Genomic DNA, 15,418 nt, shown 5'->3' with positions numbered 1-15,418 from the left:
GAAAATAATGTCACTTCGACATTTTGTCAACAGATAATTTCAGTTTGTAGACTTAGCAGTATCTGAATATAAGACGATTGTACGACACTACATTACGCCTACAGTGCAACCAAAGTGTACGTGCTGCAACAGTAAAGAACAAAATCTATTTCCATGCACATACGCGAATTTGAAATAGTACTCCTTCATGAAATAGTAGGCCAGGAATTGGAGAGATTTTCCACGAAAGTTGCAAAATTGCAGTCAAAGATAGCGTAAGTTACCTCTTCTATTGTAATGCGGGAACGTCGTGACCGAAATGCGGCGCTAAACAGCCAGAGACGCATAACGCAAATAACAACCCAATTTGTAATTTTTATACCAATCGCAGCATTTTAGTACTCTCATATGTAGTACGAACAACACAACGGCGATTACAGCATGAACACTTCCACTTGTAGGAATTACACAAGTAGGAATTAAGAATTTCTGATTAAAAATGGAAAATGAACAGCTGTAATCAAATCGACACAAAAGCGTCTCATAATTCGTGCTGAATTCGAAGAGATCGCATTACAGCTGATTCTCTTACTGTGAACAATAGCAAATCATATAAAAATGTGCATAAATAATAATATTATCAACTGGTAAGACTCACTTCATTCTTAAAATCAATAGCTGTGCGATGTTTTCAAAGGTAAACCGAAACAAAAGTCTTCGTCAGCAAATATCCGATTCTTCCTACATCAATGAGTGCACAGCTTAAAATTGTGCAGCTATATATTTTTACACTTTGGGTGTAATAAATCAAATCCGCAACTTCATCGGACAATTTATCAACATCGATTTCGAATTTCCAAACACAACACCGCCAAACCCTGTCAATATGGCCGGCAAACAATGGACCAATAATGAGTCGATGTCGATATCGAGTATCTAATAGTGTAACAATTTGTGATTCTCAAGTAGACTCCACGAGAAATTAATACTGCTACATGCACATGTATATTCTGCAAACCACTATAAAGTGGATAGCAGAAGGTAGTTTCCATCGTACCAGTTATTAGGGTTTCTTCCCATCCCATTACATTAATTATACGGTGCACAGAGGCATCTAAACACTCTTCCCGCGCCCCGTATGCGAATTTTTACATATAAACATACAAACATTAGCGTACAGGGCGTTGGGAATAATGAACGATTAGATGCCTCTGTAATTAATGTAATCTTGCCCTTTCGAGTCCTATGGGAGTGATTCTTAGAGATTGTACTAATCGCTCAAATTAAATAGACACTCGGCGCGGCAGCTGGTGGAAGCGACCGTAAATGTATTGCCCTTTTACAGTCACTGTCATCAGTGCCCATTTACAGTCACCGTGTCCATTGGCAACTTCGCTCTGGTCGTTAGTTGTATTCCGAAGTAGTAATTGAAGGTGAATTTACTAAAACTAAATTTATCTATTTTTCTTTATTATCCATTTCTCTTTATTATCCAACGTACCGCAGTTAATTAGCAAGCACAACGTTTAACAACATAGGCCCTACAATGTACATATCTTTATTAGTCCAATAATAATTGGGCAAGAGTTAGGTCGGTATTGCACTATCAAATTTCTTTGTCCAATATCTTTGTCAAAGATATTTGATAGTGTAATAGGGACTTATATTTGATCAAAGAAAGCGCTTGTCTCTCTTGACCTCGAAAGAGCTTATGACCGCGTATGGCATTCCGGTCTCCTCTTCAAGCTCCAAACCTTCGCCCTTCCCATTAACTACGTCCGTCTGATCGGTTCCTTTCTCTCCCGCCGTCCATCCTATGTCACCATCCATAACACCAATTCCTACACCTTTTTCCCCTCCGCCGGTGTGCCCCAAGGCTCTGTCCTCTCCCCCCATCTGTACCTGTTGCACACGGCGGACATGCCGCCGCCGTCACCCCCCGTCCACCTTCTCCAGTTTGCCGATGACACCGCCTTCCTTGCCCTTGCCCCCACCCTGCAACGCTCCCAACGCCTTCTCCAATCCCATCTTGACCGGTTCACTGCTTGGTGCAACCAGTGGTTGCTCAAGGTCAATCCTTCCAAAACCCAGGCGATCATTGTAGGCAAAACCACCCCTTCCTTCCGCCTCCTTGATTTCTATCTCACCGTCTATGGCCGTCGCCATCGCCCTCACTCCCACCCTTAAGTACCTTGGCGTCACCCTCGACCGTCGCCTCTCCTGGACTCCCCATCTCCAGACAATCCAAGCCAAGGCACGTTCCCGACTCCATCTCCTCAAGCTCCTTTCCGACCGTACGTGGGGTCTGGACCCCTCCACCGTCCTCCACACCTATAAATCCCTCATCCGCCCTATCCTTTGTTATGCCCATCCAGCATGGATCTCCGCTCCCCCTACCTTTTATAAATCCCTCCAAATCCTTGAACGCCATGCTCTCCGCCTCGCCTATCGCATCCGTCTCCCCTCCCCCACGCGGATCCTGTATGATCTCATCCCCTTCCCCCACTTCTTCCTTTTCCTTGAAAGGATACGAATCCTGTACACCTCCCGTAAACTTGATCCTCCTCACCCGCTCGTATCCCCGATCCTCTCCCATCCCCGCCGGCTGCCGCACCTGTATTCCCACGTCCCGCCCAGTCTCCATCTCTCCACCCTCCTTACCCTCTCCCAAGGTGGCTTCCGCCAGCTCCCTCTCCCTGACGATGCCCTCCTCCCCTCCATCTACCCCTCCTACCAACTTTGATCCTCCCTCCCTCCTCCTGTACTTACTCCTCTGGGCACCCTCCCTCCCTTCTTTCCCTTTTCCCTCCCTCCTCCTTTTCTCCCCCCTCGTCCCCCGGGCCTCCCATCCCCTGTCCTTCTCCTCCTGCCCCCGTCTCCTAAGCCATTGGCATCCTTTTTTCCTCCCCTCTCCCCCACCTCACCCCTGTTCCCCTCTTGGCAGGTCCCCGGACTCGTACACGCTCAGTGGACATTCGCGCGCCGGAGATCACCGCCATCAGTGTATCGTGTGTGCCGTCATGTTTAGTGTTCAGTTTCGCCGTCACACTCCATTGTTCACCAGTGCCATCGTCTTCTTCAGTGTTTGTGCGTCGTGTCAACAGTTCGTCGTGTGGATTATCATCGAGTGTGAACGGCTTCTTGTGCTTTTATGTTCATGTGTCTCCTGTTTTTTCCCGCCGTTTTTCTAAGTGATGTCTCTTCTCTGTTTATCTCCTTGTACTCTCTTCGGCTGAAGAGCGGCGTATTGTGCTGCTGCCAGCCTACCTGATTGTTCAGGTGTCAAAATAACAATATAGTAAAAAAAAAAAAAAACAAGCGCTTGTCGTCTGTTCACTGCAATGTGACATGTTACCACATGGAGCGCTAGCATCGCTGCAGCGGGTTTTTATAACCATTGCCGGTAAATACAATTGGTGTGTGCCGACAACTACAAAATTAATAAAGATGTCTGAAGCTGATGAGACGCTTTACAACGTGAGGCACCCTGAATACAAAAATAGATTAAGAAGATTGGAGACCTGACCTAACCTAACATAACATAACATAACCCTCTCCTGTAGCAAGGAATCGGAGTGTTACAGTGAGCCTGTCTTCTGAAGATGTAGCAGTTCTTAAGTGAATATTGTGCTTTGTGATATGAGGATACACTTCACTGAGCACATACAGAAATGTATGCTCATCCATTCTTAAGTAATTGATGTACGACTTGACGTCTTCCACTGTAGGCTCACGTAACAAGTTTTGTTGAATGCTTTTATCGTGTCGTCGTAAAACCCACGGCTTCACCCAGATTAGATTAGTTTTTCGTTCCATAGATCCGTGCTGAGGAGATCCTCGTGGATGTGGAACATGTCGATTTTTTTTATGCTGAAATAACAATACTAATAGTATCAATAAATACAATACACCATTTGTTTCTATTAAAAATTTCGCCAGTGGAGTAGGAGTTGGCCAGTAGTAAGTTTTTCAGGCTCCTTTTAAACTGATCTTTATTTCTAACAAAATTTTTTATGTTTGCTGGCAAATTATTGAAGATGAGTGTTCCTGAGTAGTGGACCCCTTTTTGAACTATAGTAAGTGCTTTTAAGTCCTTGTGCAGGTCATTTTTGTTCCTGGTATTGTATGTATGAACTGAGTTGTTTGTTGGAAAAAAGAGATATATTATTTACGACAAATTTCATTAAGGAGTAAATATACTGAGAGGCAGTAGTTAGTATATCCAGTTCTTTGAAGAGGTTTCTATAGGTCGTCCATGAATTTACTCCACAAATAATACGTATTACACACTTTTGGACTCTGAAAACTTTTGTTTGACTTCAAGATTTACCCCAAAATATTATCCCATAGACATTATGGAATGAAAGTAGGCAAAGTATGCAAGCTTTTGCATTTTTATGTTGCCTATGTCTGCTAACACTCGAATTGCAAATACAGATTTTTTAGGGCCTTTCTGCAGTTCTGTGGTGTGCTCCTACCAACTGAATTTATTATCAAGTTGTAATCCCAGGACTTTTAAGACTGTCAACCTCGTATGTATGGTTCCATTTTCCCCCCACTTCTTTTCCGCATGTGCACACAACGCAATTGGGGTACGTACAATTGCTGCGGTTAATAACAAGTTGTTGTCAGCCATCTTGAACTTTGACGAAAAATTTGATGAAAGTGTAATACCCCTTCTAGCGCTTCGTCAAAGATCTTTGTCAAATATATTGGACGGAATATTGGATCACATCTTTGATCAAATCTTTGACAAAGAAATTTGATAGTGTAATACCGGCCTTATCCCCAGTCCAGGATGAGGTGTATTTTCTCACTTCACTCTAGAATATAGCATTACCGTAATTGAATTGAGAACCAAGCAATAATCTGGCAGAATGAAAAATCAAGATTTTCCTGTCCAATGTTTTGCAGCTTTAATTGCCCAAATTGTTGCATTTATATTAGCCAGTAGTACAAATGCAACATACAGGAAGCAATACTGTGGGATAGTAAAGTTTCTACTCAACCTAAACATAATCAGTTCCTGGTTTATTGCCTCTCTGCACTCAGTAATTACTCCAATTTTTTCATCGCAGCCCCAACAAGAGTTATACGAAGGAGTTGTAGTAATTTAGTACATACTAGTACTCTACAAATCACTGCGAAGTGTATGGCAAGAGGACACAGGGTAGCACATCTGAGGATTTCTTCTTGTTTCAATAATGTATGGAGTGCCGAAGAATAACAAATTAAATGCCTTTGTGTGTATTGTGATTAATCTAACCTTGTGTTCACTGCCCTTGTGAGAGCAATATGTAGGAGGTGAAGACTACCTCTAGATTTTTCTCTTAATTGGTTCACGAAACTTTTTAAATAGGCTTTCATGGGATAATTTGCATCTTTCTTCAAGCATCTGGAAACAGTTGCCCTAAAGCTGTTCAACATAATGCCTTGAGAAGTACGATATCCGCCACCAGGACCATTCAAATGAAAAATTGCACAGGACTTGAAACAGCACCCTTTATACCATACCGAAGAATTTTTCAACAATGACCTGATTGGACAATATATATGACCTTACTGTGAACAGTTTTCTTTATCTTTATACGACAATCCAGGAATTTCAGCCAGATGCAACATGTTACATATCTAAAGAAATGTCGTTTTAATGTTGTTATTTATTTTAGTACTATTATTTACTAGTGTAAAAATTATTGCAACTGTATTATAAATTTTTGACATGTATTCTGTATGCATACTAAATGGATTTCAAATGTATGTCATGATATGAATGAACCACAAATCCATAATGTGAAAAATTGTAATACCTTATACTGCTATGTATGTTTGTAGTTTGACAGTCTGTTTAGTCATGACTGGCAAATGACGCAGATCTAGTAATAAAGTGAAGTAATAGTAAGTCACGTTATTCAACATTTTCTTGACACATTTCAGTCAGTTGAACAAACCTGTGACCCTTCATGCCACCATAATTTGCATACACTGGTCTTATTTGGAACGGGTCTGATGCACTTGAACAACCTGCTAGCATAGATCGCATCAGGTGATTTGTAAACGGTCTCCTTTATAGACTGATTCCATTTTGCCAGTATCCTGCCAATGAACCAAAGTCTCTCGCCTGCCTTACCTATGACAAAACCTATGAGGTTGCTTAATTTCCTATCTATACAAATGGCTATGCCAAGGTGTTTATACTAGTCGATTGATTCAGATTGTGAACCATTGCCACTGTAGTCATAGTATACTTCTTTACCACAAATATTTTAAGTGCACAGATTTATATTTATGAACATCTGAAACATGTTGCCAATCTTTCCATCACTTTGAAATCTTACCAAGATCTCAATGGATACCATATTTGTGGAGATCTTTTACAGAGGACTTCAGTATAGATAACTACATGATCTGCAGAAAGGTCTGAGATTATTATAAATATTGTTTAACAAAGGATATGTTTATATACAACTTAAGCTGCTGCATAAACTTAATTGGAACACATGTCAATAAAGTTTATACAGCAGTGGGTAGCATGCATAGACATTTATTTTGCTACACTGTAAAAATTTTGATACTAATATTGTATATGTAATACACTCATTGTCATAAAAAGAGCTGAACCCAGAAGGACAAGGCAGATTGCGATCATTGTTTACAGACAGGTAGATGGTACCACACATCATATAGAAAATCACTACACTTCCAACTTAGGAGAGCCAATAGGTATTGTACTACAGAGCCACAAAACATACATGCTAGTATGGCATCAGGACCTATGGTTGCAAATACAAATATCAAGATGCGTGGCATGGAGTTGTATAGGTCTCAGGTGCCATCCCAAGTCACTTGAACCTGAGAGTGTAGATCCTACAGAACAGTAAGTGGTGGTGAAGTTCTGATGTCATGCTCCATGGCATCCCACATATTCTTGACCAGAGAGAGACTGGGCAGTGCGGCTAGCCATTGCAGAGTAACACAAATGCAAGGCCTTAACATAACATCAGTTCACTGCATAATTTTGAACATAATCTCAGTTCAAATATGATAAATTTCCCCGAGATAGAAAAACTTCCGCACCACGAATCAGCACAGATTTAGAAAGCATCACTCGAGCGAAACTCAGCTTACCCATTTCTCACAATATTCTGTGAATGAAGAGCACAGGCAGATTCCATATTTCTAGATTTCTGATACCCCACTGCAGACTGTTAATAAAGGTACAAGCATATGAAATAGGTTCCCAGATATGTGTCTTGAAGAATTCTTAAGTAATAGAACCCAGAATGTTGTCAATGACAGTGAGTGTTTATCAGAGACAAGGATATACTTAGGAGTGTCCCAGAGAAGTGTGATAGGATTGCTGTTATTTTATATACACATAAATGATCTGATGGGCAGCAATCTGCAGTTGTTTACTGATGGTGGTGTAGTGTACAGGAAGGCATCAAAGATGAGTGACTGTAAAATGATACAAGATGACTTGGATGAAATTTCTAGTTAGTATGCTGAACGACAGCCAGCTCTAATTGTAGAAAAATGCAAATCAATACAGACAAGAAGAAAAAACAGACGAATAATGTTTGTATAAAGCATTAGGAATGTCCTGCTTGACATAGCCACAACATATAAATATCTGGCCATAACACTGCAGAGCAATATGAAATGAAACGAGCATGTGAGGACTCTGTTAGGGAAGCGGAATGGTCGACTTCGGTTCATTGGGAGAATTCCAGGAAATTGTGATTCATCTGTATAGGAGATGGCTTACAGGACACTAGTGCGACCTATTCTTGAGTACTGTTTGAGTGTTTGGGACCAAAACCAGAGTGGATTGAAGGAGGGCATTGAGGCATTACAGAGGCAGGCTGTTAGATTTGTTACTGGTAGGTCTGAACAACATGTAGGTGTTAATGAGATGCTTTGGGAACTCAAATGGGAATCCCTGGAGGGAAGACAACTCCCTTTTTGAGTAAAACTACTGAGAAAACTTAGACAACAGGCATCTGAAACTGAATGTGGAACAATTCTACTGCCACCAAGGTACATTTTGCGTACAAACCACAAAGATAAGATAAAAGAAATGAGGACCTGTACAGAGGCATACAGACAGACATTGTTTTCACTCTATTTGTGAGTGGAGCAGGAAAGGAAGTGACTTGTAGTGGTACTAGGTACCCTCTGCCAGGCACCTAACAGTGGTTGGCACAGTACGTATGTATATGTAGAAGGCATGCTCGTGAGGTGGCAGCGGTATGGGGATAGGGCTGTCCTGCTCAAGTAGGGGATGGGCAATTATGAACAGCAGAACTACTTCTTGCAGATCCTCATCCGTGTATCGTATGGCTATCACGAATCCTGTCAGGAACATTAACAGTGAATGGACACCGTAGGATAATTCTTCCAACACCGAGCCGGTGAGATGTGTGACAGGAGACTACAAACTGCCCTCTCTGGTGCTCTTCACTTCACTTCTAGACACGGACCAAGTGGTTGCCGCCTCCAAGATAGAAGTGGGGCTCATCACTACAGATGCCCTACTGCCAGTCTGCAGGGCTCCATCTTCATCATTGCCATCACATCTATGTTTGCATCTACATCAATACTCCACAATCCACCATATATTGTGTGGTGGTACCTCACGGCACTACTAAACATTTCCTTTCCTGTTCCACTTGCAACTACAATGAGGAATAAATGAGTCCTACTTTCTCGCATCTTCTCTTCATGGTCCTTATGTTCTATGTATGTTGGAGACAACAAAATCGTTCTACAGTCAGCTTCCAATGTTGGTTCTCTAAACTTTTTCAGTGGAGTTCCTTGAAAAGAATGTTGCCTTCCCTCCAGGGGTTTCCATTTGAGTTCTCAAAGCATATCTATAGCACTTGCATGTTGTTCAAACCTACTGGTAGCAAATCTAGGATCCGGCCTGTTAACTGCTTCAATGTGTTCCTTTGATCTGATCTTGTTAGGATCCCAAACACTCGAGTAGTACTCGAGGCGCTCAATACAGTTCCGCAATGTCGCCTGATAAACAAAGTAAGAGCCTACGGAATATCAGACCAGCTGTGTGGCTGGATTGAAGAGTTTTTAGCAAACAGAACACAGCATGTTGTTATCAATGGGGAGACGTCTACAGACGTTAAAGTAACCTCTGGCGTACCACAGGGGAGTGTTATGGGAACATTGCTTTTCACAATATATATAAATGACCTAGTAGATAGTGTCGGAAGTCCCATGCGGCTTTTCGCGAATGATGCTGTAGTATACAGAGAAGTTGCAGCATTAGAAAATTGTAGCGAAATGCAGGAAGATCTGCAGCGGATAGGCACTTGGTGCAGGGAGTGGCAACTGACCCTTAACATAGACAAATGTAATGTATTGTGAATACATAGAAAGAAGGATCCTTTATTGTATGATTATATGATAGTGGAACAAACACTGGTAGCAGTTACTTCTGTAAAATATCTGGGAGTATGCGTGCGGAACGATTTGAAGTGGAATGATCATATAAAATTAATTGTTGGTAAGGCGGGTGCCAGGTTGAGATTCATTGGGGAGTCCTTAGAAAATGTAGTCCATCAACAAAGGAGGTGGCTTACAAAACACTCGTTCGACCTATACTTGACTATTGCTCATCAGTGTGGGATCCGTACCAGATCGGGTTGACAGAGGAAATAGAGAAGATCCAAAGAAGAGCGGCGCGTTACATCACAGGGTTATTTGGTAACCGTGATAGCGTTACGGAGATGTTTAGCAAACTCGAGTGGCAGACTCTGCAAGAGAGGCGCTCTGCATCGCGGTGTAGCTTGCTCGCCGGGTTTCGAGAGGGTGTGTTTCTGGGTGAGGTATTGAATATGTTGCTTCCCCCTACTTATACCTCCCGAGGAGATCACGAATGTAAAATTAGGGAGATTCGAGCGTGCACGGAGGCTTTCCGACAGTCGTTCTTCCCACGAACCATATGCGACTGGAACAGAAAAGGGAGGTAATGACCGTGGCACGTAAAGTGCCCTCCGCCACACACCGATGGGTGGCTTGCGGAGTATAAATGTAGATGTAGAATAGTTCACACTAGCATCCTATATGCAGTCTCCTTTACACCTGAACCTCACTTTCCTAGAATTCTTATAATAAACTGAAGTCAGCCGTTCACCTTTCCCACCATAATTCTCACATGCTCATTCCATTTCATATCACTTTGAAACTTTACGCTCAATATTTAAATGACACACCTGTGTCAAGCAGGACAGTACTAATGCTGTATCCAAACATTACAGGTTTGTTTTTACTACTCAACTCATCCACATTAACCCACATTTTTCTACATTTAGAGGTAGCTGCCATTCATCACACTAACTAGAAATTATGTCTAAGTCATCTTGTGGTCTCCTACAGTCTCTCAAGTCTGTCACCTGACCATACACCACAGCATCACCAGCAAACAACCACAGACTGCTGCCCACCCTGTCTGCCAAATCATTTATACGTGTAGAGAATAACAGTGGTCCTATCACACATCATCACAAAATTAAAACCATATGGTCAGTTGTAAAGGAAGTGGCTGGTCTGCAGAGACAGGTCGAGGATATAGAATCAAAGCGTAGTGGGAATGTCCGTGTTACTGATAATTCGCATATATGTACGGTATTTAATAATCACTTTCTGAATACAGCAGGTGAACTAAATAGAAACCTAGTCCCAACAGGGAATCATATAGCGCTCGTAGAAAAAAGTGTTCCGAGACTGTTACCTGAAATTCTCCTCCATGATACTGACAAGAGGGAGATTGAGTTAATAATTAAATCACTAATGACCAAGAACTCTCATGGATATGACGGGGTATCTAGCAGAATACTGAAGTATTGTTCCATGTATGTTAGCCCAGTACTTAGCCATATCTGTAACTTTTCCTTTAGGAGTGGTCGGTTTCCTGACCGATTAAAGTACTCGGTAGTGAAGCCACTTTATAAAAAGGGAGACAGGGATAATGTTGACAATTATAGACCTATTTCTATGCCATCGGTGTTTGCTAAAGTTATCAAGATGGTTATATGTAACAAGGTTACTGGAGCATTTAAATTCACATAATTTGCTGTCAAATGTACAGTTTGGTTTTAGAAATGGCTTAACAACTGAAAATGCTATAGTCTCTTTTCTCTGTGAGGTTTTGGACGGATTAAATAAAAGGTTGCGAACGTTAGGTGTTTCCTTTGATTTAACGAGGGCTTTTGACTGTGTTGACCACAAAATATTACTGCAGAAGTTGGACCATTATGGAGTAAGGGGAGTAGCTTACAATTGGTTCGCCTCTTACTTTAAGAACAGCAAGCAGAAGGTAATTCTCCGCAATATTGAGAGTGGTAGTGATGTTAAGTCCCAATGGGGCACTGTTAAATGGGGTGTTCCCCAAGGGTCGCTGCTGGGGCCACTGCAGTTTCTTATTTATATAAATGATATGCTTTCTAGTATTACAGGTGATTCAAAAATATTTCTGTTTGCTGATGACACCAGCTTGGTAGTGAAGGATCTTGTGTGTAATATTGAAACATTATCAAATAATGTAGTTCATGAAATAAGTTCATGGCTTGTGGAAAATAATTTGATGCTAAATCACAGTAAGACTCAGTTTTTACAGTTTCTAACTCACAATTCAACAAGAACTGATAATTTAATCAGACAGAATGGGCATATTATAAGCGAGACGGAACAGTTCAAGTTCCTAGGCATTCGGATAGATAGTAAGCTGTTGTGGAAAGCCCATGTTCAGGATCTTGTTCAGAAAGTAAATGCCGCTTTATTTACCATTAGAACAGTATCTGAAATAAGTGACATTTCAACACGAAAAGTAGTCTACTTCTCGTATTTTCATACGCTTATGTCATATGGTATTATTTTTTGGGGTAATTCTTCTGATTCAAAAAGGGTATTTTTGGCTCAAAAACGGGCTGTTCGAGCTGTGTGTGGTGTAAGTTCGAAAACCTCTTGTCGACCCTTATTCAATAGTGTGGGAATTCTGAAATTGCCCTCACAGTATATATTTTCTTTAATGTCGTTTGTTGCTAGCAATATTAGCTTATTCCCAAGAGTTAGCAGCTTTCACTCAGTTAATACTAGGCAGAAATCAAATCTGCATGTGGAATGCACTTCCTTGACTCTTGTGCAGAAAGGAGTGCAGTATTCTGCTGCATCCATTTTCAATAAGCTACCACAAGAACTCAAAAATCTTAGCAGTAGCCCAAACACTTTTAAGTCTAAACTGAAGAGTTTCCTCATGGCTCACTCCTATTCTGTCGAGGAGCTCCTGGAAGAGCTAAAAAATTAAGCACATTCCAGTGTTGCATTCTTGATTTTCTTTATTTAAACTAACGACTTGTCACCTGAATATGTTTCTTATATTTCATTTTATCTGTTTCTACAATCTACAACTGAAAATGTTTCTTATATTTCATTTTATCTATTTTCTACAACCGTGTTATAATTTCATGTATTGACTCGTTCCATGACCATGGAGACTTCTCCTTAATGTGGTCCCACGGAACAATAAATAAATAAATCTCTAGGGCACTCGGGACGATACCCTCATCCTTGATAAGCACTCGCTGTCAATGACATACCGGGTCACGAGGTAAGATGGGCACGACACTTTGGGGTGTGAGTGGCAGGCATCGAAATGGGTGGCGTGCAATGAGCTCTGTGTGTGCAGCCACTTGACAATAGCACTAGCACTTGAAGGATGTCACATAGAAGGCAGTACAGCCCACCAGATGGCCCCTATAGTTGCTGTCAGATCTGCTCACATGTAGTGAACAATCCTTTGGTGCTCCCTCCTCGTGATGCGTGTTCGCCATCCAGATCCTATATGATGTGCGCGTGTGCCTTTGAATTGAATTGAATTTTATTTGATCCTGTAAGATTACATTGTGCACGTATAATATAGGCCATGTCAAAGTAGTAACATTCATTATCACTTATTTTTCTACCCCTTTAGCTTACATTTTTACAGAATTGATAATGAATAATAATGTATATAAATTTAATGGCATAAGTATTCTGCAACACTGTAAAACTCTTTTTCAGTGAGATAGTCTTTAAGTTTCTTTGGAAAGTCATTTTCAAGTACACTATCTAGCAGATTTTTAGGCAGACTTCTTAGTAGTCTGATACCAGAGTATTGGGGTCCTTTTTCAAGCATTGCCAGTCGGTGGGGTATGCTCCGTACTTCATTCTCCCTTCTTGTATTGTGGGCATGTATGCTAGCATTTGTAACCCAGTCCTCACTACCTTTTGTGATGTACATTATTGTTTTGTATATGCACGCTTCAGAGGTCTTTCTTCTTAAAATGGTCCTAATTGCTTTTTTTTGTAATGTGAACACTCGTTTTGTCTCTTGTTTGTTTGAGTTTCCCCACACAGTCACTCCTGTACACAAGGTTCTTGTCTGAATACTGTGATAGCTGCATCATTAAGAGTATGACAGAGCTCAGTTTCTTACAGACATTATTAATATGTTTTTTCCATTTCAGTTCATTATTCACAAGAATACCTAAGAATCTAGCAGATTCTACTTCTTCCAGCCTTGTTCCATCAACCTCTAAATCCATGTCTACAGCCTTCTCCTTGTTTTTAAACACTGCATCCATAGTCTATTTTAGATTTATAACCAGTTCATTTTCCAAAAGCCACTGAGCTGTGACATTTGCAGATACGTATGCTCTTCTCTCAAGCTGTTCCATATTTTGGTCACTATTTAGTATTGTCATGTCATCAGCATACAATATTTTCTTTTCTTCCTCCTCAACACCTATGTCATTAACAAACACATTGAATAACAATGGCCCCATTACCGAACCCTGCGGCACTCCATATTTGATGGGTTTGGTTTCTGACTGGTATGAGTTTCCTAATGAGACATACTGCTTGTGGTTGCACAAGTATGATTTTATCCATTCACCTGGTTGCCCTCGAATGACATAGTTGCCTAATTTTTGTATCAGCATTTCATGGTCAATGGTGTCAAATGCTTTTGAAAGATCCAGAAACATTGCAGAGACAACCTTTTTTTCATGTAATGACTGTAAAATGGATTCTGTTAGACTGGCAATTGCTGATTCTGTAGATTTACCCTTTCTGAAACCATGTTGTGGGGGTATGAGAATGTTATGTTTGTCCTAATAATTAACTAATCTGGTATACATAAGCATTCCTAGGATTTTCGAGAAACTGGACATAAGTAACACTGGTCTGTAGTTGTTGGGGTCGTTCTTATCCCCTTTCCTGTACACTGGCACCACCTTCGATATCTTCAGTTTTTCTGGAAAAATTCCATCTCTGAAAGAACAGTTTGCTATGTCCAGCAGTGGTATTATCTGCTCAGTTACCAGCTTTATTCCATGATTTGATATTTCATCATCACCAGCTGATTTCTTGGACTTCATTTTCTGTATATTTTTCCGTAGTTCATCTTCCGTGACTGGTCTTAAGAACATAGTACTGCATGATCTTTTTGGTATCTTAATACTCTTCTGTTTTTGACTATTTCTTTCCAATTTTAAGTTTTCTACTACACTGATATAGTTACTATTCAGTATGTTTGCCATTTCCATACCATCTGTGACCACTGTGTTGTCTATTTTAATTGGCCTAATACCTTCTTCTTTGTTTGACCCATCTTTTTCCTTTCTTTCAGCAATAATTGCATTCCAAGCTGCCTTTGCCTTGTTTTTTTGAGTTCGTTATGGTGGTGTCAATTTCTCTTGCTTCTCTTATTAGTTTTCTATACTTATTTTTTAACATTTTATAGTTTTCAGCTTCGCCCATCTGTTTCAGTTCCTGCAGCTTTCGTCAATGTTCTAGTATTTCAGTGGTAATCCACTGTGTTTAATCCTGCAGCCTTTCTTGTCTCTTTACTTTGGGAAATGCTACATTAAAATGGTATTTAATTGAAGAAATAAATGCATCATATTTTTCATTTACACTCTGGGCCTGTAGGGTTTCATTCCAGGTTTCCTTGATGATGATCCTAATTTATTTGGTTGTTCGTTTTGGTTCTGATACTGTGTCATTACTTCTGCAAAAGCTGATTAGTTGTCCATGATGATCAGATATTTCTGTCTGAACTACATGTGAGTCATAGTTACACATACTAGTAATTATGTTGTCAATAACTGTCTCACTTTGTGAAGTCACTCTTGTTGGTGCAGTTATTGCTACTTTCATGTTATGGTGTATTAACAATTCTTCAAAATCCTGTCTTATTTTTGTCTTTTCCCATGTCAATGTTGAAGTCTCCACATATAATAAGGTTTCTCTTCATATTCATTCTCAATAAGCTAGTAATTTTTTTCAGAAAGATACTGATATTGTCACATGGTGATCTGTACACACAAAACACTCTAAAATCCTCTGTCACTATACCAGTAATTTCAAAGTCTTTTTCTCT

General features: G+C 40.5%; 1 protein-coding gene across 5 annotated transcripts in view; it reads right to left on the bottom strand.

Moving 5' to 3' along the window:
* Positions 1-15,418, bottom strand: part of LOC126427016 (zinc finger protein 93-like) — a 325,645-nt gene that overhangs the window by 123,430 nt on the left and 186,797 nt on the right. The window contains exon 1 of one of the 5 annotated variants that reach the window (XM_050089167.1): positions 638-841. The exons of the other annotated variants lie outside the window; for them this stretch is intronic. The gene's annotated coding sequence lies outside the window, so the exon portion shown is untranslated. Of the gene's footprint in view, positions 1-637; positions 842-15,418 lie in introns of those variants that run through there. 5 annotated transcript variants of the gene reach the window in all.

This window comes from Schistocerca serialis, chromosome 11 (genome assembly GCF_023864345.2).
Source record: "Schistocerca serialis cubense isolate TAMUIC-IGC-003099 chromosome 11, iqSchSeri2.2, whole genome shotgun sequence".
NCBI lineage: Eukaryota > Metazoa > Arthropoda > Insecta > Orthoptera > Acrididae > Schistocerca > Schistocerca serialis.
Note: the sequence above shows the minus strand (reverse complement) of the source record. Positions and strands in the feature narration are given on the sequence as shown.